This window comes from Anabrus simplex, chromosome 1, assembly GCF_040414725.1.
Source record: "Anabrus simplex isolate iqAnaSimp1 chromosome 1, ASM4041472v1, whole genome shotgun sequence".
NCBI lineage: Eukaryota > Metazoa > Arthropoda > Insecta > Orthoptera > Tettigoniidae > Anabrus > Anabrus simplex.
Window position 1 is genome coordinate 479,824,530 of NC_090265.1, and position 24,549 is coordinate 479,849,078.

Sequence of the window (24,549 nt, forward strand, 5' to 3'; positions counted from 1 at the left end):
CTATCTGTGTCGGTGCGATGTAAAGCAAATTGTAAAAATATTGTATTTTTCCAATTCTCTTCGATCATATCATTTACCACTCTCCCTTTCCATTAACGGAAATAATTTTACAAATTAAAATCTTAAAGCAAATCATACATTTCAGAAAAAGCTAAATAAAAAATTCCATAATACGCTGAGACCACAACCGAGTGCCATATTTCCACTTGTAATCACGTTTGGAAAACATCGACAATAATAATAATAATAATAATAATAATAATAATAATAATAATAATAATAATAATAATAATAATAATAATAATAATAATAATGGCTTTACGTCCCACTAAGTACTTGCACGGTTTTCGGAGATGCTTGTTAATCCGCTTCGTACAAGAGAGGACATTTTCGGTCGTTGGGCAGAATTATACCAAATTTCTAGTCATTTACACAAAAATAGCGAAATATACGAGCCCTCCTTCTAAACGTATGTTGTTAGAAGACTTATGAACAGTAAATTGATTTAGTGTTCATTAACTGCACCTGAACACCGTCTTATTTTATTACGCATTTGGTTCTGAATTCATGCTTTTTGGGTTTTCTTTTTTACTGGAGAGGAGCATCGCAAGTATACTGCATTATCTGCGAATATTTACATGCAAGAATTTTAAACCTTATGTATATCCACACAGTTTTAAAAGGCCCCTATTTACATTGATGAGCACAGCGGAGCGAGATACTTGCCAAACAGCTGCGATTTCAACATGCTCTGCTCGCTACAGTGATTCTTTCGTAGGCAGTGGCGCCAATACTACATCTAGTCTATCATTTACTAACTACATGGTTACCACAGTGGAGAGTGGAAACACAAGCTTATAACGTCGGTGCTGAGCTGTTCTGTCCGTTCTTTCCGCTGCGCTCAACTGTGCATTGTTATATTTTTGTTATTGTTTCTATTACAGTGCGATGTGACTTCTCTTGTTAAAGTGTGAATTTATATTTAATTTATGCTAGGTAACAGGACTGTACAACGAATTAAACATTAAAATAAGTCCTGTCCCTTCCACCTCGAAAATAAGTGAGTTTGCGGGCCCAGAATGTTCATGTATAATAGAAAGCTTAATGAACACGCCATTTTCGTTAAGGACTTTTGAAGAAAAGAAAAACATAATTGAAAAAGGTAGACTCACGCCTTCTCTTAAAAATTTAGTCAAGGAATGGAAAAGAACAGTACGATATTTTCATGACTCGTGGTACATAAATCTGGACTGGTCATGTGGTATTCTATATTCCTCAGAATATAATGCTCGGAACATAGACGGTGTGACCTATCTGTGTCGGTGCGACGTAAAAAATTAGCAAAGCAAAAAAAAAAAGGTGTGGACAATTTAGATAGATTCAGAGTTTTAAAGAGACGCCGTGAGGTGTCTCAAGCACACACCAACGCTGTTGCGATATGATTCAGTTCGGAAGGTCCGGAATAGAGTTCTGTTTGAGTACAGCTTACAGAAAGAAATTTGACGACCATAATGAACTAGTAAAAATAACAGATATATTGCCAGTACTTTAATATAAACTGTGTGTTTTCTTTTAAAGCAAGGATTACGTTTCAGGGTTCATCGTGAAACTGAAGAATTTGATAACAGAGGCAATGGCAGGGAGTTACTAGCGTTAATTGCTAGGAAAGATGACGTATTTCGGCACCACTTAGAAACATCTACAGTTTTCTCAGGACTTTCAACTGATATACAACTGATATTATTGAAGCCATAGCTACTTTTATGACCAGCGAAATTAAAGACGAGGTCAAGAAAGCAAACATTATTTCCGTTATTTTTGATTAAAGTACAGACGTTTCTAACAGAACACAACTCTCAACTCTATTATTAGATATTTAGTCCAGAAGGAGAAATTCAAGTGAGATTTTTGAGATTCAGCGATGTAAGCGGTGACCGTTCTGTTGTTACTCTCTCTAAACATCTCTCTGGAGTGTTATAAGAATTTCAGTGTGGTGAAAAGTTTGTAGCAGAAACATTTGATGGCGCAGCAGTGATGGCAGGGCAGCACTGTGGGTTGCAGAAGTTAGCCAGGTATAAATATGACCAGACTATATTTGTTCACTGCTATGGTCATACGCTCAACTTGGCATTACAGCAGTCTATTAACCATATCAAGGAATGCAAAGTATTTCTTCGGACCTCGTCCGGGTTAGCAGGGTTTTTCTCATCATCCCCTAAAAGGGTCACTGCTCTTGACAAAATAATACAGAGACGATTACCGACAGTACCGCCTACCCGATGAAATATGCTGGTAGGCTGGTTGAAGTTGTGTCCTCTGTCTATACAGATCTGATTAAATTCTTCAGAGAAATGAAATATAACGCAGACGAATGGGACGGTGGAACGAGAATTCAAGCTGTTACTATGTTACCCTGCAAGACATCGATTTCTATTTCCTATTAAATTTATTAGCTGAAGTGCCCCCTCAGTTCGATGTTTTGTATTAGATCCTTCAGAAGAAAATATGTGATATTGCCTTATGCTCCAAGGATATCCAGCATTTTAAAGCGTTCTTGCAGACAACCAGAATTTTGAAACTATGTGGTCAAGGTTGCAAGACAGTGAAGGGAGGCAAGATTGCCCTCAAAAGCTCAAGATAATTGATTTTATGTCGTACCTCCGATTTATTTGGAAATAATTGACATCTTATCCGTACAACTATCAGATAGATTTTCTGATATTAACAAGCTGGAGTTCTTTCAGTTAATTGATATTGACCAGATTAACAATTTCGCGAAGAAGTTCATGAACAGTGCCTATTAGTCGTTAGTGAAGACCTATGGATGAAATTTCGACTGTATAAAACTTAAAGGTGAACTTTCTGTCCTCTACACGAAGCCCGACCTTGTGAAAAATAATGCATATGACCTCTACCAATATTTGCACATGAGAGGCCTTAAAAAGCATATCCAGAAGCAACAAAATTGATTGACCTCATTCTCACCATCCCGGTAACTAGCGCTTCCGCTGAAAGAAGCTTCTCCGCCTTAAAAATGATACACACCTTCCAAAGAAATTCACAAGTACAGGACAGGCGCTTTTCACTTTCTTTGATTGCGATTCAGAATAAATTTCTGAGTGACTTAATGAAGAGGCCTAATTTCTACGTTGCTGTGATATACATTTTGACGCCAAAACATGCCGTCGTATCGACCTGAAGTACAAATAGTAAATACTGAGGTAAGCCTTAAAGCTCCGTTATAAATTAATTTTAAACTTTATGAGTGCATGAGTAGCATGCCATACGTTTTGCATTATGTGCAATTAATGCATGATCGAGACTGCTAGTTTCTACGATGTTTATGTTCACTAGTTTTCAATATATTATGTGTCATTTCATCATTTTCAAATGATGTTATCTTATACAAAAGTAATATCAATTATCAAGTCTTTCACTTTTATGAAATGACATCTGTACTGCTCATAAAAATGCTGCGGTGCGAGCGACAATATACTCTCAGAAGAAGTGTGGTAACACTTATCAAAACGTCACGCGCCGCCACTGGGTTACATATACTATACATAAAACATCCGGCTAACATGAATTGCTCTGTCTAAAAAGTTATGCTTATACATTAGTATAAATTTTATAAAAGTATCTTTGACATGATTGTTACACTTTAGGAACTCAATTATATATTTATCCAATGTTACTTATAATGACGTTGGGGTGGCGTGGATTATTCAGTCTATAATGTCGAACGTGTGTGCAACCTATAGAAACCTCACTGACTTAATTGTCACTTTTTACTTTTGATGCTCGTTTTTTAAATGAAAATTCAGTTGTGGTTTCGGGGGATGTTGTTATGGGCAGTTTTCTGGCTGGATTTCTTCTTCGTTGCCTTATAATGATTAAAATTTGGTAAAAACTGGGCTGCCTGCTGCTATGTGGGTCCGAAGAGAGGACTCTCAAGATCGTCCTTTCGGTTTTGTGGACCTTATTTCTCTTTAAAGGGCTGAGAGTGATTTATTGACCCACTGCTGATGATATACTAAATACTATAAATTTTGTCAAAAGCCTGTAAAAGTATTACATGTTCAATTTTAACCCCTTAATACGATTAACAAAAATGAAAACAGAATGCCAGTATCTTAAACTGTTCACGTGGTATTTGAGAAGGACATCTTAGCTTAATAACCCTGTATAATTTGTTAATAACTGTAGACAGGATGCACACCTACCACGATACCTCAGAACTGTTGTCGACAGGACAGTTTCTAGTTATGCGCACCAGGTCGGAGATGTTCTCTCCTTTTGAACAAACAACACAGGGGGCTGTGTTATGTGGCATGTCTTCAAAATAATCCCACGTCCACGACTTACCTTGCGTTGCGGACATCGTCTTAAAGTTGTCGCGTACAATTAGGCACAATTACACACTGCACCGTCATATACCGAATTGCAAAGTTATAATGCGAATATTCTATACAACTGTAAGGAATTATTTCCTTCATCACCATAATGTCGGTAAACACAAGCACTGGTCAAATGGATATCGAATGTGGGGTCTGATAAATAAGAGTAATAACAATGTACACCTACAGTAATCGTCAGTTTCTGTACTTAGCCTACTTACTCGTGTACTTACCGCTGGATACAATGGCAGAATGCGTATTCTTTATAATTGTGTTATACTGCGTCAAACTAAACCTCGTGACAAATGAAAGTAATGAACGGCCTAATCGCTTGTTGGCACGTATTTTCGGAATGGAGAAGGCTATTGGCTATTGTCATACTTGGCACGAACATCATTCAGATCCTTCTACCTGTAGGCCTACGACACGCTGCTCGCCGCATAGTGCGGGGACAACGCTCTCGAGATCTGTCGAAATTTCTCGCGAGAAATAGGTGCTTGCACTAGTCCAGAGATGTACCGAGAGCCCGTCTCAGACTGCCCAACACTAATTGTAATTTAAGTTTGTTCTAAAAACAGTACGTACATACACATCCTCGGAATACGACTTATAAATCTCATTGTCATCCCGTATTGGAATTAACTCAACTAAGGTTTAAGTTGAAGGAAGAATCGCACACTCCAATACTTATGACTAAAATGTATATGTTCCGTTCTTCTGATCTGGAACATCTACAGCTAAAAACGTGCAAAAAGTTACGTAAATATTTACATATAATATAAAAAAACACTATGATGATGATGAGATAAAATTTTCCTTGATATTGAGTTAAAACACTAAACGAAACATGTACTTTTTAGTCATTTAACTAGACTTTAATCTGAAATATGTTTGTGATTACATCGACTAGCCATAAAAAGCTAATAAGTATTGGAAGGTGGGATTCTTCCCTCGACCTAAACCATACTTGGAATGTTATGGTACTATGATAATAGATAATAAAACTGGTTCTTAACAAAGGAATTATTGTAATAATCGTTACAATGCAACGCGAATGTCATTAAAACAAGTTAAGATTAAAATTCATCATTCATCTTAATTAGTGAGGAATTACATTTTCTAGAACTCCTGCAATATGCACAATTTGATCAAAATGTGGTAATAAACAAAACTGTTACTCTGCTACTCATTATTTTTAACAGTTTCTTTATTTGGATAGCCTTTTCTCGTATATTAATGCGAACAGATGTTATGTTGTAAGTAGTATTCATTTCTTCCACTGTTAGCTGCCCTTCAAACGAAAAAGAAGGCATTGCATTTATAGCTTAACTGATTTCAATGAAATTCCGTATTAGCGGAAATCCTTTGTCACACACAAGGCCCTACACCGCTGGCTGCGCAGAAGCCTGTGACTGGGGAAGACATGGCCATGCGCGTACCGCCATGTTGCGGGCGCTCCTCAGCTTGACGCAGGAATCGTATGGAATTCATGCTTTAACTTGCATTTTACACACATGAAAACATTCGCCTTATAAAATTAATGACAGCCTACACCGACTACCGTGTACACACGCAATAAATATACATAATATCAAGACTGTGGTAATATTAAAATATACTTCTGTATAAAAAACTGAACCATCTACACAAATCCTTTGCATAGCCTATAGGTGCCGCACCTAAAATAAAAAACCTTTAGCAGACTGAATAAGAAGACTGAAAAATACGCTACTACAAAAGTACACTTGCGGTACCTCGAAAATGATCATGTCGCTCACTTTAATATAAGGTTCATGTTTGTAACTGATGTGCTTGAACATTGTACGTAAGTAGTATAATTGGATGGTTCGGCGGCCTCCTCCCGCGGGAAATTTGAATTCTGGCGGGAAATTTGAATTTTTGGCGGGAAATTTGAATTTTGGCGCGAGATTTGCATTTGTAAACAAAGCCACGTGCTTTTTGACAGCTGTCATCGACAACAACGCATCGCTAACCTCACTGCTGCCATCTTGACGGGCCTAAACCTCAGTAGTGCCAACTTAACCTAACTAGCGCGAGGTAAACAAAGCCACGTGTTTTTTGACAGCCACGTGCTTTTTGACAGACAGCAACGCATCGCTAACCTCAGTACTGCCATCTTGACGGGCCTAAACCTCAGTAGTACCAACTTAACCTAACTAGCGTGTGGTAAGCAAAGCCACGTGCTTTTTGACAGCCACGTGCTTTTTGACAGCTGTCATCCGCCATCTTTAAATTACAGAGCACTGTGCTGCCCTCTTTATCGTAGTAGATGTAAAATTCGTCACCTGTCATCGGCAGTGCTGCCATCTTGGCGGGCCTAAACCTTAGTGCTACCAACTTAACCTCACTAGCTCGAGATAAACAAAGCCACGTGCAGCTGTCATCCGCCATCTTTAATCCAGAGAGCATCGTGCTGCCCTCTTTAGCTACTTACCTTTGAAATGTGGTACGTCACAGCAGTCATCCGCCATCTTGCATCCGAAACCTCAGTGCTGCACTCTTTAGCTGAAATGTAGTGGCGGCAAATTCCACGTGCTCTTGTTTGGAAACAAAGCCACGTGCAGCTGTCATCCGCCATCTTTAATCCAGAGAGCACCGTGCTGCCCTCCTTAGCTACTTACCTTTGAAATGTGGTACATCACACCTGTCATCCGCCATCTTGCATCGCAAACCTCAGTGCTGCACTCTTTAGTTTGAAATGTAGTGGCGGCAAATTCTACGTGCTCTTGTTTGGAAACAAAGCCACGTGCAGCTGTCATCCGCCATCTTTAATCCAGAGAGCACCGTGCTGCCCTCTTTAGCTACTTACCTTTGAAATGTGGTACGTCACAGCTGTCATCCGCCATCTTGCATCGCAAACCTCAGTGCTGCACTCTTTAGTTTGAAATGTAGTGACGGCAAATTCCACGTGCTCTTGTTTCGAAACAAACCTATGCGCTTTTTTGTCAGCTATCATCCGCCATCTTTAATCTAGAGAGCACCGTGCTGCCCTCTATGTGGTTGTGGTAAATTCTACACGCTTTACAAACCCATGTGCTTTTCTGACAGCTGTCAACCGCCAGAGAGCACCGTGCTGCCCTCTTTATGCCGGTGGCAAATTCTACGTGCTTTTTGACAGCTGTCATCCGCAAGAGAGCACCATGCTGCCATCTTTAGCTAGATACCTTTGAAACGTGGTGGCGGCAAATTCCACGTGCTCTTGTTTAGTAAACAAAGCCACGTGCAGCTATCATAAGCCATCTTTAATCAATAGAGCACTGTGCTGCTATCATGCGGGTAATTTCGTCAGCTGTCATCCACCATCTTTAATCTACAGAGCGCCGTGCTGCTCTCTGTAGTAGCGGGCAATTTGAAAAGTTCTGTTACTTTTTCATCCGTCATCTTTAATCAACAAAGCTTCGTACTGCTATCTTTAGCTACATACATTTAACATGTGGTGGCGGATAATTTGAAAATAAAAAACCTTCCGTTAGCTATCATCCGCCATCTTTATTCAACAGAGCATCGTGCTGCTATCTCTAGCTACATACATTTAACATGTGGTGACGGCAATTTGAAATTCTATCTAGATGCCATCTCAACAGAGCACCGTGCTGCTATCCCTTTGAATTGTGGTGACGGATAATTTGAAATTCCGTTAGCTATCATCATTAAACATTAGTGCATTCGCTAACCTAACCTCTCATCTACTATCTTGAAGGAGATTATACGACACCTCCTCTACCTCATGCTCTTCCTCCTCCTCCTCCTCCCCTACCACCTCCGCCTCCTCCTCCTCTGTCAAGGCATAACTTTATCGAACACGCATCGCGAAGGCAAGAGTGTGCAGCGATATGCATGTTTAGACTTGCGGATTACGAAAGAAACATAACAAGACTTGAATCGAACACTGCACTCGATACAACATGTGATTAAAACATTGTCTGGTGTTTTCAGAACACTACATAAGTAGAATCGAACGCTGTACAACATGTTAGGGGATACCTTTGTTCTAAGAAGATCAGATTGAAACATAACAAGACTAGAATCGAACAATGCACTCGATACAACATGTGATCAGAACATTGATTGATGTGTTCAGATCACTAAACAAGTAGAACCGAACACTGTACAACATGTTAGGGGGTACCTTTGTTCTAAGAAAATTAGATTGCAACATAACAAGACTAGAATCGAACACTACACTCGATGTCGTTAACCTTAACATGTGATCAGAACATTGATTGATGTGTTCAGATCACTAAACAAGTAGAACCGAACACTGTACAACATGTCAGGGGATACCTTTGTTCTAAGAAAATTAGATTGAAACATAACAAGACTAGAACCGAACACTGCACAACATGTTAGGGGATACCTTTGTTCTAAGAAGATCAGATTGAAACATAATAAGACTAGAATTGAACACTGCACTCGATACATGTGATCAGAACATTGATTGATGTGTTCAGATCACTAAACATGTAGAACCGAACACTGTACAACATGTTAGGGGATACCTTTGTTCTAAGAAGATCAGATTGAAACATAACAAGACTAGAATCGAACACTGTAAGAACATTGTTTGATGTGTTCAGAGCAAAAGTACAACTTCAATGATTTACCTAGTGTAAAACATACACTGTGCACATATCGCATAGCTATCTCGCCTATCACTTGCCTAGTGTGAAAATCAAAAACACACTGTGCACATATCGCATAGCTAACTCGGCAACACTTCAAATGATTTGCTTAGTACGAAAATAAAAAATATATACCGCGTAGCTAACTCGTTCATCACACTGCTAAGACGCTTAGTAATTGCAAATACACTGATATATGTCATACGAAAATCAAGAAAGCATACTGCGTAGCCAACTCGCTCTGGTCACTCGCTTAGTAATTGCAACACGACTAGAACACTGATACACGTTACTCTTTTTCTTTTTCTCGAAACACACACACACACACACACACACACACGGATAAGATGTTCCGAGATACTACATACTTACATGTTAAAAAAATAGGGGAATGAAAGATCATAAATTATATGTACACATGTTGTCTCCTCCAAGTTGTAAGACGAAATAGACGCAGTACTGCGAGTTTCCGCTCTAGCTAGCGAACGGAAGTAGCATGATATCTCAGCAAAAAATAATACGCGTGAGCTTGCAAGTCAGACACAATGATGGATACCGCGATTCAAATCCTGGCAACTTATGCCGTCAGGAAGGGCATCCGGCTAGATCATGTTATGACGATCGCGCAGGTCCTCCTCGCCTAGCATTTGCTATTTTTACGGCTTCTAGTTCGAACCCGCTATCTTCCGAAGTAGCGAGAATGATTGAAGAGTGTTGAGGGTGATTCATTTGTCGGATGGAGGCGTTAAGCTATGTGCAGGCTTCTTCGGTAGGAGTAGGCTATGTGCCGGTACCGGGACATCTAGTTATCGATTTAAAATCCTAGTCAGGAAGGGTAACCGGTCGTAAAACTATGGTGTATGATTTAAGAGGCGGGGTGTGCAAAAAAGCTGGCATTAAGTAAGGGCTGTTGATAGGGGGCGTTAAACCTTGTGCAGACTCCTTCGAAAATGATTTTGAGTACAAGACGCTGATGGTGATTCATCTGTCGGATGGAGGTAATAAGCCTTGTGCAGGCTTCTTCGGTATGAGTAGGCTATGTGCCGGTACCGGGATATCTAGTTATAAAACCCGCTATAACAAATTTATCGCGTATACTGCGATTTAAAATCCTAGTCAGGAAGGGTAACCGGTCGTAAAACTATGGTGTATGATCTAAGAGGCGGGGTGTGCAAAAAAGCTAGCATTAAGTAAGGGCTGTTGATGGGGACGTTAAACCTTATGCAGACTCCTTCGAAAATGATTGTGAGTACAAGGGTGTTGAGGGTGATTCATTTGTCGGATGGCGGCGTTAAGCTGTGTGCAGGCTTCTTCGGTAGGAGTAGGCTATGTGCCGGCACCGGGTTTTACCCTCTCCCTACGGTAGTATATTACATTCTTAGGAAGTTTCGAGGGCGTGCAAAAAAAGCCAGCGTTAAGTAAGGGCTGTTGATGGAGGGGAGTTAAAGCTTGTACAGGCTCCTTCAACAGGAGAAGCCTACATGCCGGCGCTGTGCAGGCTCTCTCGATAGGAGTGGGCTATATGCTGGCACTGTGTGTTTTAACCTCTCCGTACAATCATGATAATTTATGTTAGGAGCTTACACGGTGAGTTACAAGTAGCTTATCACCACGCAGTGTCTTCGTTCAAGGTTACTACAGCAGGAAGATACGTGTACAATTTCAGCTAACACATGCATTCCACGCCTCGCTCAGAATGACTGCGCCGATACAACTTCAAAGACTGTGGAACAAAAAAATGTAACCTATAGCCTACAGTTTGGTTTAGTGTGCATGCCTCTCACCCGGCAGTCTCGGGTTCGATTCTCTTGGGAATAAAAATATATTTTACAGATTTTAAATCGCAAGAATTTGTTTTAAGACTAGTTGCCCTTCCTGACGCAAAACTAGCAGTATCTAGCCTCTTACATCATACACTATTGTTTTCGACCGGTTGCCCTTCCTGACGTCAAAGAACTCGGATTAAGAATCTGTTTTACAACTTCTAACACGAGAATCGGGGTTTACAGCTAGATGCTCTTCTTAGATTTTAAATCACTGTATCACGAACTATTGTTTTACAGCTGGATGCCCTTCCTGACGCAAAACTAAGATTTTAAATCGCAAGAATTTGTTTTAAGACTAGTTACCCTTCCTGACGCAAAACTGGCAGTATCTAGTCTCTTACATCATACACTATTGTTTTCAACCGGTTGCCCTTCCTGACGTCAAAGAACTCGGATTAAGAATCTGTTTCACAACTTCTAACACGAGAATCGGGGATTTACAGCTAGATGCTCATTTTAAATCGCTGTATCGTGAACTATTGTTTTACAGCCGGATGCCCTTCCTGACGCAAAACTAAGATTTTAAATCGCAAGAATTTGTTTTAAGACTAGTTGCCCTTTCTGACGCAAAACTGGTAGTATCTAGCCTCTTACATCATACACTATTGTTTTCGACCGGTTGCCCTTCCTGACGTCAAAGAACTCGGATTAAGAATCTGTTTTACAACTTCTAACACGAGAATCGGGGATTTACAGCTAAATGCTCATTTTAAATCGCTGTATCGTGAACTATTGTTTTACAGCCGGATGCCCTTCCTGACGCAAAACTAAGATTTTAAATCGCAAGAATTTGTTTTAAGACTAGTTGTCCTTCCTGACGCAAAACTAGCAGTATCTAGCCTCTTACATCATACACTATTGTTTTCGACCGGTTGCCCTACCTGTCGTCAAAGAACTCGGATTAAGAATCTGTTTTACAACTTCTAACACGAGAATCGGGATTTACAGCTAGATGCTCTTCTTAGATTTTAAATCGCTGTATCGTGAACTATTGTTTTACAGCCGGATGCCCTTCCTGACGCAGAATTAAGATTTTAAATCGCAAGAATTTGTTTTAAGACTAGTTGCCCTTCCTGACACAAAACTAGTAGTATCTAGCCTCTTACATCATACACTATTGTTTTCGACCGGTTGCCCTTCCTGACGTCAAAGAACTCGGATTAAGAATCTGTTTTACAACTTCTAACACGAGAATCGGGGATTTACAGCTAGATGCTCTTCTTAGATTTTAAATCGCTGTATCACGAACTATTGTTTTACAGCCGGATGCCCTTCCTGACGCAAAACTAAGATTTTAAATCGCAAGAATTTGTTTTAAGACTAGTTGTCCTTCCTGACGCAAAACTAGCAGTATCCAGCCTCTTACATCATACACTATTGTTTTCGACCGGTTGCCCTTCCTGTCGTCAAAGAACTCGGATTAAGAATCTGTTTTACAACTTCTAACACGAGAATCGGGATTTACAGCTAGATGCTCTTCTTAGATTTTAAATCGCTGTATCGTGAACTATTGTTTTACAGCCGGATGCCCTTCCTGACGCAGAATTAAGATTTTAAATCGCAAGAATTTGTTTTAAGACTAGTTGCCCTTCCTGACGCAAAACTAGTAGTATCTAGCCTCTTACATCATACACTATTGTTTTCGACCGGTTGCCCTTCCTGACGTCAAAGAACTCGGATTAAGAATCTGTTTTACAACTTCTAACACGAGAATCGGGGATTTACAGCTAGATGCTCTTCTTAGATTACAATCGCTGTATCACGAACTATTGTTTTACAGCCGGATGCCCTTCCTGACGCAAAACTAAATTTTAAATCGCAAGAATTTGTTTTAAGACTAGTTGCCCTTCCTGACGCAAAACTAGCAGTATCTAGCCTCTTACATCATACACTATTGTTTTCGACCGGTTGCCCTTCCTGACGTCAAAGAACTCGGATTAAGAATCTGTTTTACAACTTCTAACACGAGATTCGGGGATTTACAGCTAGATGCTCTTCTTAGATTTTAAATCGCTGTATCACGAACTATTGTTTTACAGCCGGATGCCCTTCCTGACACAAAACTAAGATTTTAAATCGCAAGAATTTGTTTTAAGACTAGTTGCCCTTTCTGACGCAAAACTGGCAGTATCTAGCCTCTTACATCATACACTATTGTTTTCGACCGGTTGCCCTTCCTGACGTCAAAGACCTGGGATTAAGAATGTTTACAACAAGTTGCCCTTTCTAACATGAGAATCGGGGATTTGCAGCTAGATGCTCGCCGGATGCCCTTCCTGACGGCATAAGTTGCCAGGATTTGAATCGCGGTATCCATCATTGTGTCTGACTTGCAAACTCACGCGTATTTTTTTTTTTTTTTTTTTTTTTTTTTTTTTTTTTGCTGAGATATCATGCTACTTCCGTTCGCTAGCTAGAGCGGAAACTCGCAGTACTGCGTCTATTTCGTCTTACAACTTGGAGGAGACAACATGTGTACATATAATTTATGGTCTTTCATCCCCCTATTTTTTTAACATGTAAGTATGTAGTATCTCGGAACATTCTTATCCGTGTGTGTGTGTGTGTGTGTGTTTCGAGAAAAAGAAAAAGAGTAACGTGTATCAGTGTTCTAGTCGTGTTGCAATTACTAAGCGAGTGACCCGAGCGATTTGGCTACGCAGTATGCTTTCTTGATTTTCGTATGACATATATCAGTGTATTTGCAATTACTAAGCGTCTTAGCAGTGTGATGAACGAGTTAGCTACGCGGTATAGATTTTTTTATTTTCGTACTAAGCAAATCATTTGAAGTGTTGCCGAGTTAGCTATGCGATATGTGCACAGTGTGTTTTTGATTTTCATACTAGGCAAGTGATAGGCGAGATAGCTATGCGATATGTGCACAGTGTGTGTTTTACACTAGGTAAATCATTGAAGTTGTACTTTTGCTCTGAACACATCAAACAATGTTCTTACAGTGTTCAATTCTAGTCTTGCTATGCTTCAATCTAATTTTCTTAGAACAAAGGTATCCCCTAACATGTATCGGATCACATGTTAAGGTTAACGACATCGAGTGCAGTGTTCGATTCTAGTGTTACGTTTCAATCTGATCTTCTTAGAACAAAGGTATCCCCTAACATGTTGTACAGTGTTCGGTTCTACATGTTTAGTGATCTGAACACATCAATCAATGTTCTGATCACATGTTGTATCGAGTGCAGTGTTCAATTCTAGTCTGGTTATGTTTCAATCTAATTTTCTTAGAACAAAGGTATCCCCTGACATGTTGTACAGTGTTCGGTTCTACTTGTTTAGTGATCTGAACACATCAATCAATGTTCTGATCACATGTTAAGGTTAACGACATCGAGTGTAGTGTTCGATTCTAGTCTTGTTATTTTGCAATCTAATTTTCTTAGAACAAAGGTATCCCCGAACATGTTGTACAGTGTTCGGTTCTACTTGTTTAGTGATCTGAACACATCAATCAATGTTCTGATCACATGTTAAGGTTAACGACATCGAGTGCAGTGTTCAATTCTAGTCTTGTTATGTTTCAATCTGATCTTCTTAGAACAAAGGTATCCCCTGACATGTTGTACAGTGTTCGGTTCTACTTGTTTAGTGATCTGAACACATCAATCAATGTTCTGATCACATGTTAAGGTTAACGACATCGAGTGTAGTGTTCGATTCTAGTCTTGTTATGTTGCAATCTAATTTTCTTAGAACAAAGGTACCCCCTAACATGTTGTACAGTGTTCGGTTCTACTTGTTTAGTGATCTGAACACATCAATCAATGTTCTGATCACATGTTGTATCGAGTGCATTGTTCGATTCTAGTCTTGTTATGTTTCAATCTGATCTTCTTAGAACAAAGGTATCCCCTAACATGTTGTACAGCGTTCGATTCTACTTATGTAGTGTTCTGAAAACACCAGACAATGTTTTAATCACATGTTGTATCGAGTGCAGTGTTCGATTCAAGTCTTGTTATGTTTCTTTCGTAATCCGCAAGTCTAAACATGCATATCGCTGCACGCTCTTGCCTTCGCGATGCGTGTTCGATAAAGTTATGCCTTGACAGAGGAGGAGGAGGCGGAGGTGGTAGGGGAGGAGGAGGAGGAGGAAGAGCATGAGGTAGAGGAGGTGTCGTATAATCTCCTTCAAGATAGTAGATGAGAGGTTAGGTTAGCGAATGCACTAATGTTTAATGATGATAGCTAACGGAATTTCAAATTATCCGTCACCACAATTCAAAGGGATAGCAGCACGGTGCTCTGTTGAGATGGCATCTAGATAGAATTTCAAATTGCCGTCACCACATGTTAAATGTATGTAGCTAGAGATAGCAGCACGATGCTCTGTTGAATAAAAATGGCGGATGATAGCTAACGGAAGGTTTTTTATTTTCAAATTATCCGCCACCACATGTTAAATGTATGTAGCTAAAGATAGCAGTACGAAGCTTTGTTGATTAAAGATAACGGATGAAAAAGTAACAGAACTTTTCAAATTGCCCGCTACTACAGAGAGCAGCACGGCGCTCTGTAGATTAAAGATGGTGGATGACAGCTGACGAAATTACCCGCATGATAGCAGCACAGTGCTCTATTGATTAAAGATGGCTTATGATAGCTGCACGTGGCTTTGTTTACTAAACAAGAGCACGTGGAATTTTCCGCCACCACATTTCAAAGGTATCTAGCTAAAGATGGCAGCACGGTGCTCTCTTGCGGATGACAGCTGTCAAAAAGCACGTAGAATTTGCCACCGGCATAAAGAGGGCAGCACGGTGCTCTCTGGCGGTTGACAGCTGTCAGAAAAGCACATGGGTTTGTAAAGCGTGTAGAATTTACCACCACCACATAGAGGGCAGCACGGTGCTCTCTAGATTAAAGATGGCGGATGATAGCTGACAAAAAAGCACATAGGTTTGTTTCCAAACAAGAGCACGTGGAATTTGCCGTCACTACATTTCAAACTAAAGAGTGCAGCACTGAGGTTTGCGATGCAAGATGGCGGATGACAGGTGTGATGTACCACATTTCAAAGGTAAGTAACTAAAGAGGGCAGCACGGTGCTCTCTGGATTAAAGATGGCGGATGACAGCTGCACGTGGCTTTGTTTCCAAACAAGTGCACGTAGAATTTGCCGCCACTACATTTCAAACTAAAGAGTGCAGCACTGAGGTTTGCGATGCAAGATGGCGGATGACAGGTGTGATGTACCACATTTCAAAGGTAAGTAGCTAAAGAGGGCAGCACGGTGCTCTCTGGATTAAAGATGGCGGATGACAGCTGCACGTGGCTTTGTTTCCAAACAAGAGCACGTGGAATTTGCCGCCACTACATTTCAGCTAAAGAGTGCAGCACTGAGGTTTCGGATGCAAGATGGCGGATGACTGCTGTGACGTACCACATTTCAAAGGTAAGTAGCTAAAGAGGGCAGCACCATGCTCTCTGGATTAAAGATGGCGGATGACAGCTGCACGTGGCTTTGTTTATCTCGAGCTAGTGAGGTTAAGTTGGTAGCACTAAGGTTTAGGCCCGCCAAGATGGCAGCACTGCCGATGATAGGTGACGAATTTTACATCTACTACTATAAAGAGGGCAGCACAGTGCTCTGTAGTTTAAAGATGGCGGATGACAGCTGTCAAAAAGCACGTGGCTGTCAAAAAGCACGTGGCTTTGTTTACCACACGCTAGTTAGGTTAAGTTGGTACTACTGAGGTTTAGGCCCGTCAAGATGGCAGTACTGAGGTTAGCGATGCGTTGTTGTCTGTCAAAAAGCACGTGGCTGTCAAAAAACACGTGGCTTTGTTTACCTCGCGCTAGTTAGGTTAAGTTGGCACTACTGAGGTTTAGGCCCTCAAGATGGCAGCAGTGAGGTTAGCGATGCGTTGTTGTCGATGACAGCTGTCAAAAAGCACGTGGCTTTGTTTACAAATGCAAATCTCGCGCCAAAATTCAAATTTCCCGCCAAAAATTCAAATTTCCCGCCAGAATTCAAATTTCCCGCGGAAGGAGGCCGCCGAACCATCCAATTATACTACTTACGTATGGCTAGAAGGCCAGACTCAAAGGACGGGAATCACGTGGGAATCTGTCTCTTGAGAAACCTAGGATCAACAATTATTTAGCTTTATTGAATATATGAAGACATGTTCACAAAGCGGTCTACAACTTAAGTATGATTACATATCGTGAGATAAAAATTACCTGTCTCTCAGCAGACTAGCGAACACATAAATTAAATATTGACAAACTCCTGTACCGGTACCGATAATAATAATCTTCAATATCAACAAAAAAAAAAAAAAGGAAACCTGTGAAATAAAGTCTTTCTATGAAAGGTAAATAGCTTATGATTCCTCTCAGATAAGTTTTTGCTAGTGGATTTACGTCGCACCGGCACAGATAGGTCTTACGGCGACGATGGGATAGGAAAGGCCTAGGAGTTTGAAGGAAGCGGCCGTGGCCTTAATTAAGGTACAGCTCCAGCATTTGCCTGGTGTGAAAATGCGAAACCATGGAAAACCATCTTCAGGGCTGCCGACAGTGGGATTCGAACCCACTATCTCCCAGATGCAAGCTCACAGCCGCGCGCCCCTAACCGCTCAGCCAAACAGCAAATTTTACTCAATTATCTGAACAGATTGTTTAAAAAGTACATGACTGCAGAAATATTTCTAAAACAATCAGATACATGCTTTATCATTTTCTGAATATGAAATACCGGCTCTGCGGTGTAGGGGTAGCGAGTCTACTTCTTACCCGAAGTCTCCGGGTTCAATCCCCAGCCAGGTCAGAGATTTATACCTGGACCTGAGTGCTGGTTCGAGGTCCACTCAGCATACGTGATTACAATTGTGGAGCTATCTGACGGTGACATAACGGCCGAGAGGATTCGCCGTGCTGACCACATGACACCTCGTAATCTGCAGGCCTTCAAGGTGAGCAGCGGTCGCTTTGTAGGCCATGGCCTTTCGGGCCTGTTGTGCCATGCGGTTTGTTTGGATATGAAATAACGTAATTGGATGAGTAGAAGTTAAATTATCATGTTTGTGTGATTTGGATTTTGGTAAATTCTGCCTGACATTCGTTACACTGGTGCTAGTCTTCTGTTGTGTATTTCTTAAAGTGAAATTAATGTCTAGTGTTAGTTTGAGTTTCTCTGCGAGGTTTAGGCTTAAGTTTTATTTTTTACAATTTGCTTTACGTCGCACCCGCACAGATAGGTCTTATGGCGACGATGGGGTAGTAAAGGCCTAGGAATGGGAAGGAAGAGCCCGTGGTCTTAATTAAAAGTACAGTCCCAGCATTTGCCTGGTGTGAAAATGGAAAACCACGGAAAACCATCTTCAGGGATTCCGACAGTGGGCTTCGAACCCACTATATCCCGGGTGCAAGCTCAAAGGTGTGCGGTCCTTACCGCACGGCCAACTCGCCCGGTTAGGTTTAAGTAAGAATGTTATCATTTATGATGTAAAATCCTCCTCATAATATTATCTTCTTAAATATTACTGCTTTTACAAACTCATTCTGAATTAACATAATCTGAGCACATACAAGGTGAAAGTGCGTTCTAATTTTTCTCTAATATGAGCACCATAGTTTACACCAAAAATAAAATAAAATGAAATTGAAAGTGAAGCATTTGCAAACAAAAAATATTAATATCATAGTGAAAAGTTAATTTTATTAGCGTTTTCTAATGCGACTAGGATTGACAAGATTGTAATGAGCTTTGTTTAGACTTTATATTGTCAGATTTTTCTGGAATAGCGTGTTAACAATTGTATTCTTTTATTATAAAGCAAGTGGGGAAGAACTGGAGAAAATAAGACATATGATACTAATAAATCATTTTTCAAGTAATTGATAATTTGAAGCAATACATTACCCTACATAATATTAGAAGGTTTTATCAAGTTGTATCAACCATATCTTACAGATTCTATGCCCAGGTTTATCAAATTTGTAATACCGCTACACAGTTTGTATAAAAAAAATGTAGTCTTTTTCAGAACAGCTTTTTAGTTCTAAAGAATTATCCCCGTTGAATTGGAAAAAGGCAAACAAGAAAAAGAAGCCTAAATATGCTAAATTTCATGTCCATTCGTTCTCTGAATCAACCACCCTATAACCTGCTTAGTTCTCGATTATGGTAAATGAAAGTTGTTTTTTAACAGTTCAGTTTCTACTCACATGTGAAAAGAAATACCAGATCCCTTCTGATAGCAGTCTGTACAAATGAAGGCCGCACACGAATTCACCCTCGTGAATATCTTTCCATTCCATAGGTAATGCCTAACTTTAGGCCTAATATAGCCGATCAATTTAACTAACAAAGTATCAGCTCTCACATTCCTTGAAAATATTTGACAATATATTATCACTCCGTCACATATAATACCAAACCAGATCCACTAACAGGCATGATTCAAATCGAAAATATGCAAGGGTCTGTAAACATTACCACGTGCTAGTCATGCATTCGAAGCTGAAGCGCCCGCAACATGGCGATGCGCGAAAGTGTTCAATATTCCGCTTAGCATCAGCGCGCTCTGTGAGTCTAGATAAGTAATATTAAAGTCTTTGGTCACACATAGCAGTATCATCTGCCGCAGTGTAATAAAGCACAACCGAATTACAACTGCCTGTTGCTCTCCCACCGTAACACTTGACCGGAAACAAATACATCCCGACGGTGTGATTGCAACAAGAAATTTCGCTGCAAACGAGTTTTTATAATGTGAAAATGTCACATTCATTTTCCTAACACTTGCTGGCCTACCACTCGGTATTTCACTACAGTCTGAATGCATGCGCGTATTTCAAAAGGATGTTTAAATGTAGGTGGCGTTGTATTCTTAGTATTAGAGTGGTTATCTCATAGAGATGGTGAAGTATAAATTTGAATATTGGGCGAAATTGTTGTACTATGACACCTGAACAGAACACCAATGTCATCAAAACTTATTGCAAGCTTCATCTCCATTAAAAACTGAAGTAACATAATTTCATTATTTAATATGTAATTATGATATAAAATTGACAGCAGAGATAAAAGTATTATGAAACACTGCAAATTTTACGTCAGAAGAAGTTGATAATTTTATTTCACTGTTTCATGTCCTGAAAATGACATTTCCGGATCATTAAAATCTGTTCTGGTATTTCCGTCCATTTTCATACATTGTCCTTCAATGTTTGATTGTCAACTGGTATTGGAACGTTAGTCTGAATACCAGCATCATTATTCTCTAATGAACAAAATATAATATTGAAATTTTTTCTTTACCTCGGATGAAAAATATGCGTGCGTACTTACGTCAGTAACAGAATTATTCATACCTGAAAAATTTTCCACTGTATTATCAATGCCATGCCTTACTTTCACTTAAATCATTCATCAATTATTTGCAATTAGGGCTATCGCCTAGGTGACAGATTCCCTATCAAGTGTTTCTGACTTTTCAAAGAACTCGGACATTTATTGAATATTTCCCTTGATAAGGTATTGCAGTCCCTTAATCCTCATCCTATAAATTAATATTTGCTCCAATATGTCTTCTTGAAATGCAACTATCTATATATTATTTTTTTATGAAAACTAAAGTCAGTCATTCTGGCCATTCTATCCGGTCGATTTCTTTCATTCTTTTTTAACTAAAAGGTATTCATGCATATATTTGTCATCAGGTACTATAAATCACTTAACTTCCCCCTTCCTCAAATTATTTGATTTGAAATTTTTTGTCTCTTTGAAGCAATCATATCTTTGGTTCTAACTGAGGTACGGAACTCGTTTTGGCCTAAGAACACTCAGTGGATTAAGATTTTTCATTGCAGCTCTTAACTATTCAAATTAGTTGATTCTGAGGAAAGTTATGAGTGCACATTCAATTTGACGTCTCATTTCTTCAACGTTTTTTCTCATTGAAGCAATCATATCTTTCGTTATGATTGAGGTACGCAGTTCGTTTTGATCTAAAAACACTCAGTGGATTAAGCGCTTTCTTTTGGTAGATTCTGAGAAAATTTATGAGTACATTTGTCTCCATGACGAAGATCTTTGAAGAACTTGTTAACATTTCGGTGCGTAGTGTTGTTCCAAGGGACATTTCATTCAATTTCTTTGTGTGATGTATTTTCAAGTGTTTTGTTGACATAATATTACATTCTATTACCACAGCTTTATTTCATTAACCCGAAACTTCGCAAATACATCCGTGAGGATAGTAACGAACAACACCATACTTTGTAGTTGTAGGTACGTTGCGGGCGGAGCTGGCGGGAAACTGTTTGTATTATATTATGACCTATCCTTCTTTTAAGAGTTCCTCTCAAGATTATTCGTCTAATAATGTCATTCCACCCAGCTCTCCGCTGACTGCTCAAAACATACCACATAGTCGAGCATCTCGTCTCCTTACTTCCAAGTCTTCCCAGACAAAAGTTCAATCAATAAATCAATACTGATCTGCATTTAGGGCAGTCGCCCAGGTGGCAGATTCCCTATCTGTTGCTTTCCTACCCTTTTCCGAAATGATTTCAAAGAAATTGGAAATTTATTGAACATCTCCCTTGGTAAGTTATTCCAATCCCTAACTCCCCTTCCTATAAATGAATATTTGCCCCAGTTTGTCCTCTTGAATTCCAACTTTATCTTCATATCGTGATCTTTCCTACTTTTATAAACGCCATTCAAACCTATTCGTCTACTAATGTCATTCCACGCCATCTCTCCGCTGACAGCTCGGAACATACCACTTAGTCGAGCAGCTCTTCTTCTTTCTCTCAATTCTTCCCAACCCAAACATTGCAACATTTTTGTAACGCTACTCTTTTGTCGGAAATCACCCAGAACAAATCGAGCTGCTTTTCTTTGGATTTTTTCCAGTTCTTGAATCAGGTAATCCTGGTGAGGGTCCCATACACTGGAACCATACTCTAGTTGGGGTCTTACCAGAGACTTATATGCACTCTCCTTTACATCCTTACTACAACCCCTAAACACCCTCATAACCATGTGTAGAGATCGGTACCCTTTATTTACAATCCCATTTATGTGATTACCCCAGTGAAGATCTTTCCTTATATTAACACCTAGATACTTACAATGATCCCCAAAAGGAACTTTCACCCCATCAACGCAGTAATTAAAACTGAGAGGACTTTTCCTATTTGTGAAACTCACAACCTGACTTTTAGCCCCGTTTATCAACATACCATTGCCTGCTGTCCATCTCACAACATTTTCGAGGTCACGTTTCAGTTGCTCACAATCTTGTAACTTATTTATTACTCTATAGAGAATAACATCATCCGCAAAAAGCCTTACCTCCGATTCCACTCCTTTACTCATATCATTTATATATATAAGAAAACATAAAGGTCCGATAACACTGCCCTGAGGAACTCCCCTCTCAACTATTACAGGGTCAGACAAAGCTTCACCTACTCTAACTCTCTGAGATCTATTTTCTAGAAATATAGCAACCCATTCAGTCACTCTTTTGTCTAGTCCAATTGCACTCATTTTTGCCAATAGTCTCCCATGATCCACCCTATCAAATGCTTTAGACATGTCAATCGCGATACAGTCCATTTGACCTCCAGAATCCAAGATATCTGCTATATCTTGCTGGAATCCTACAAGTTGAGCTTCAGTGGAATAATCTTTCCTAAAACCGAATTGCCTTCTATCGAACCAGTTATTAATTTCACAAACATGTCTAATATAATCAGAAAGAATGCCTTCCCAAAGCTTACGTACAATGCATGTCAAACTTACTGGCCTGTAATTTTCAGCTTTATGTCTATCACCCTTTCCTTTATACACAGGGGCTACTATAGCAACTCTCCATTCATCTGGTATTGCTCCTTTGACCAAACAATAATCAAATAAGTACTTCAGATATGGTACTACATTCCAACCCATTGTCTTTAGTATGTATGTATGTTCAGTCTTCAGCCCTAAGGCTGGTTGGATCCTCAACAGCTCTGCCATCAGCTGTCATAGATGGCCTAGGCATCACTGAAGAGGCGTACTAGGGAAATGAGGAGTGAGGTAGTTTTCCGTTGCTTTCCTCACCGAGCCAGAAGTTGCTATTACATATCAGTCTGCCAAGCCCACTGAAATGCATGCACCAACCGACCCTACGAGCAACATTTTCACACCATTCATAGCAGGGACTGGCTGAAGAAGGAATGGCATTACTAGCATCGCTCATACCTCAGTCACTTTCATATAGTCAAAGCCAAGGATAAGACAGAGACAGATCAATGAAAGTAACAAAATTGCTCTAGCCTATACCAGAAGACATAGTGCACTGTAAACACTAGGTCCTGCCAGCAAAGGCATGTCTTTAGTATATCCCCAGAAATCTGATCAATTCCAGCCGCTTTTCTAGTTTTCAACTTTTGTATCTTATTGTAAATGTCATTGTTATCATATGTAAATTTTATTACTTCTTTGGTCTTAGTCTCTTCCTCTATCTCGACATTATCCTTGTAACCAACAATCTTTACATACTGCTGACTGAATACTTCTGCCTTTTGAAGATCCTCACATACACACTCCCCTTGTTCATTAATTATTCCTGGAATGTCCTTCTTGGAACCTGTTTCTGCCTTAAAATACCTATACATACCCTTCCATTTTTCACTAAAATTTGTATGACTGCCAATTATGCTTGCCATCATGTTATCCTTAGCTGCCTTCTTTGCTAGATTCAATTTTCTAGTAAGTTCCTTCAATTTCTCCTTAAAAGATATACAGGGACGCACAGGTGTAAGCTTGTTTATAGGAGATACTTGGTTCGAAACCCACTGTTGGCAGCCATGAAAGTGGTTTCCCATTTTCACACCAGACAAATGTACCTTAATTAAGGCCACAGCTGCTTCCTTCCCACCCCTAGGCCTTTCCTATCCCATTGTCGCCATAAGACCTATTTGTGTCGGTGCAATGTAAAGAAAATTGTAACACAACAAAAAAGATATACAAGTGGAGATTAAAATATCTGCACAAAAACATAAAATTTCAATCAATCAATCAATACTGTGCAACATTTTCGTAACACTACTGCTTTGTCGGATATCACATAGAAAAAATGGTGCTGCATTCCTTTGAATCTTTTCCAGTTCCCGTATCAAGTAGTCCTGGTGTGGGGTCCCCTACACTGGAACTATACTTAAATTGGGGGTCTTACCAGGGACTTACATGCCTTCTCCTTTCCATCGTTACTACAACCCCTACATTTTCTCATAACCACGTGAAGAGATATGCAACCTTTCTTAACAACCTCATCAGTATGATAACCTCAATGAAGATCATTCCTTATATTAATACTTAGGTAATTACAGTGTTCCCCATGAGGTACTATCACCCCATCAACGCAGTAATTAAAACTGAAGGGACTTTTTCTTTTGGTGAAACTTACAACTTGACTTTTCATCCCATTTACCATCACACAGTTATCCGCTGTCCATCACACAACATTGTCTAGGTCCCCTTGCATTCACCCAGAATAATAAAACTCATTTACTACTCCTTACAGTATAACATCAACCGCAAACAGCGTTATATGTGATCCCAGTTCTTTACATATATCATTTATATACTGGGTGTCACAGGAAGAATGGTCAATATTTAGGGATATGACAGGAATGATCATTTGAAGCAATATA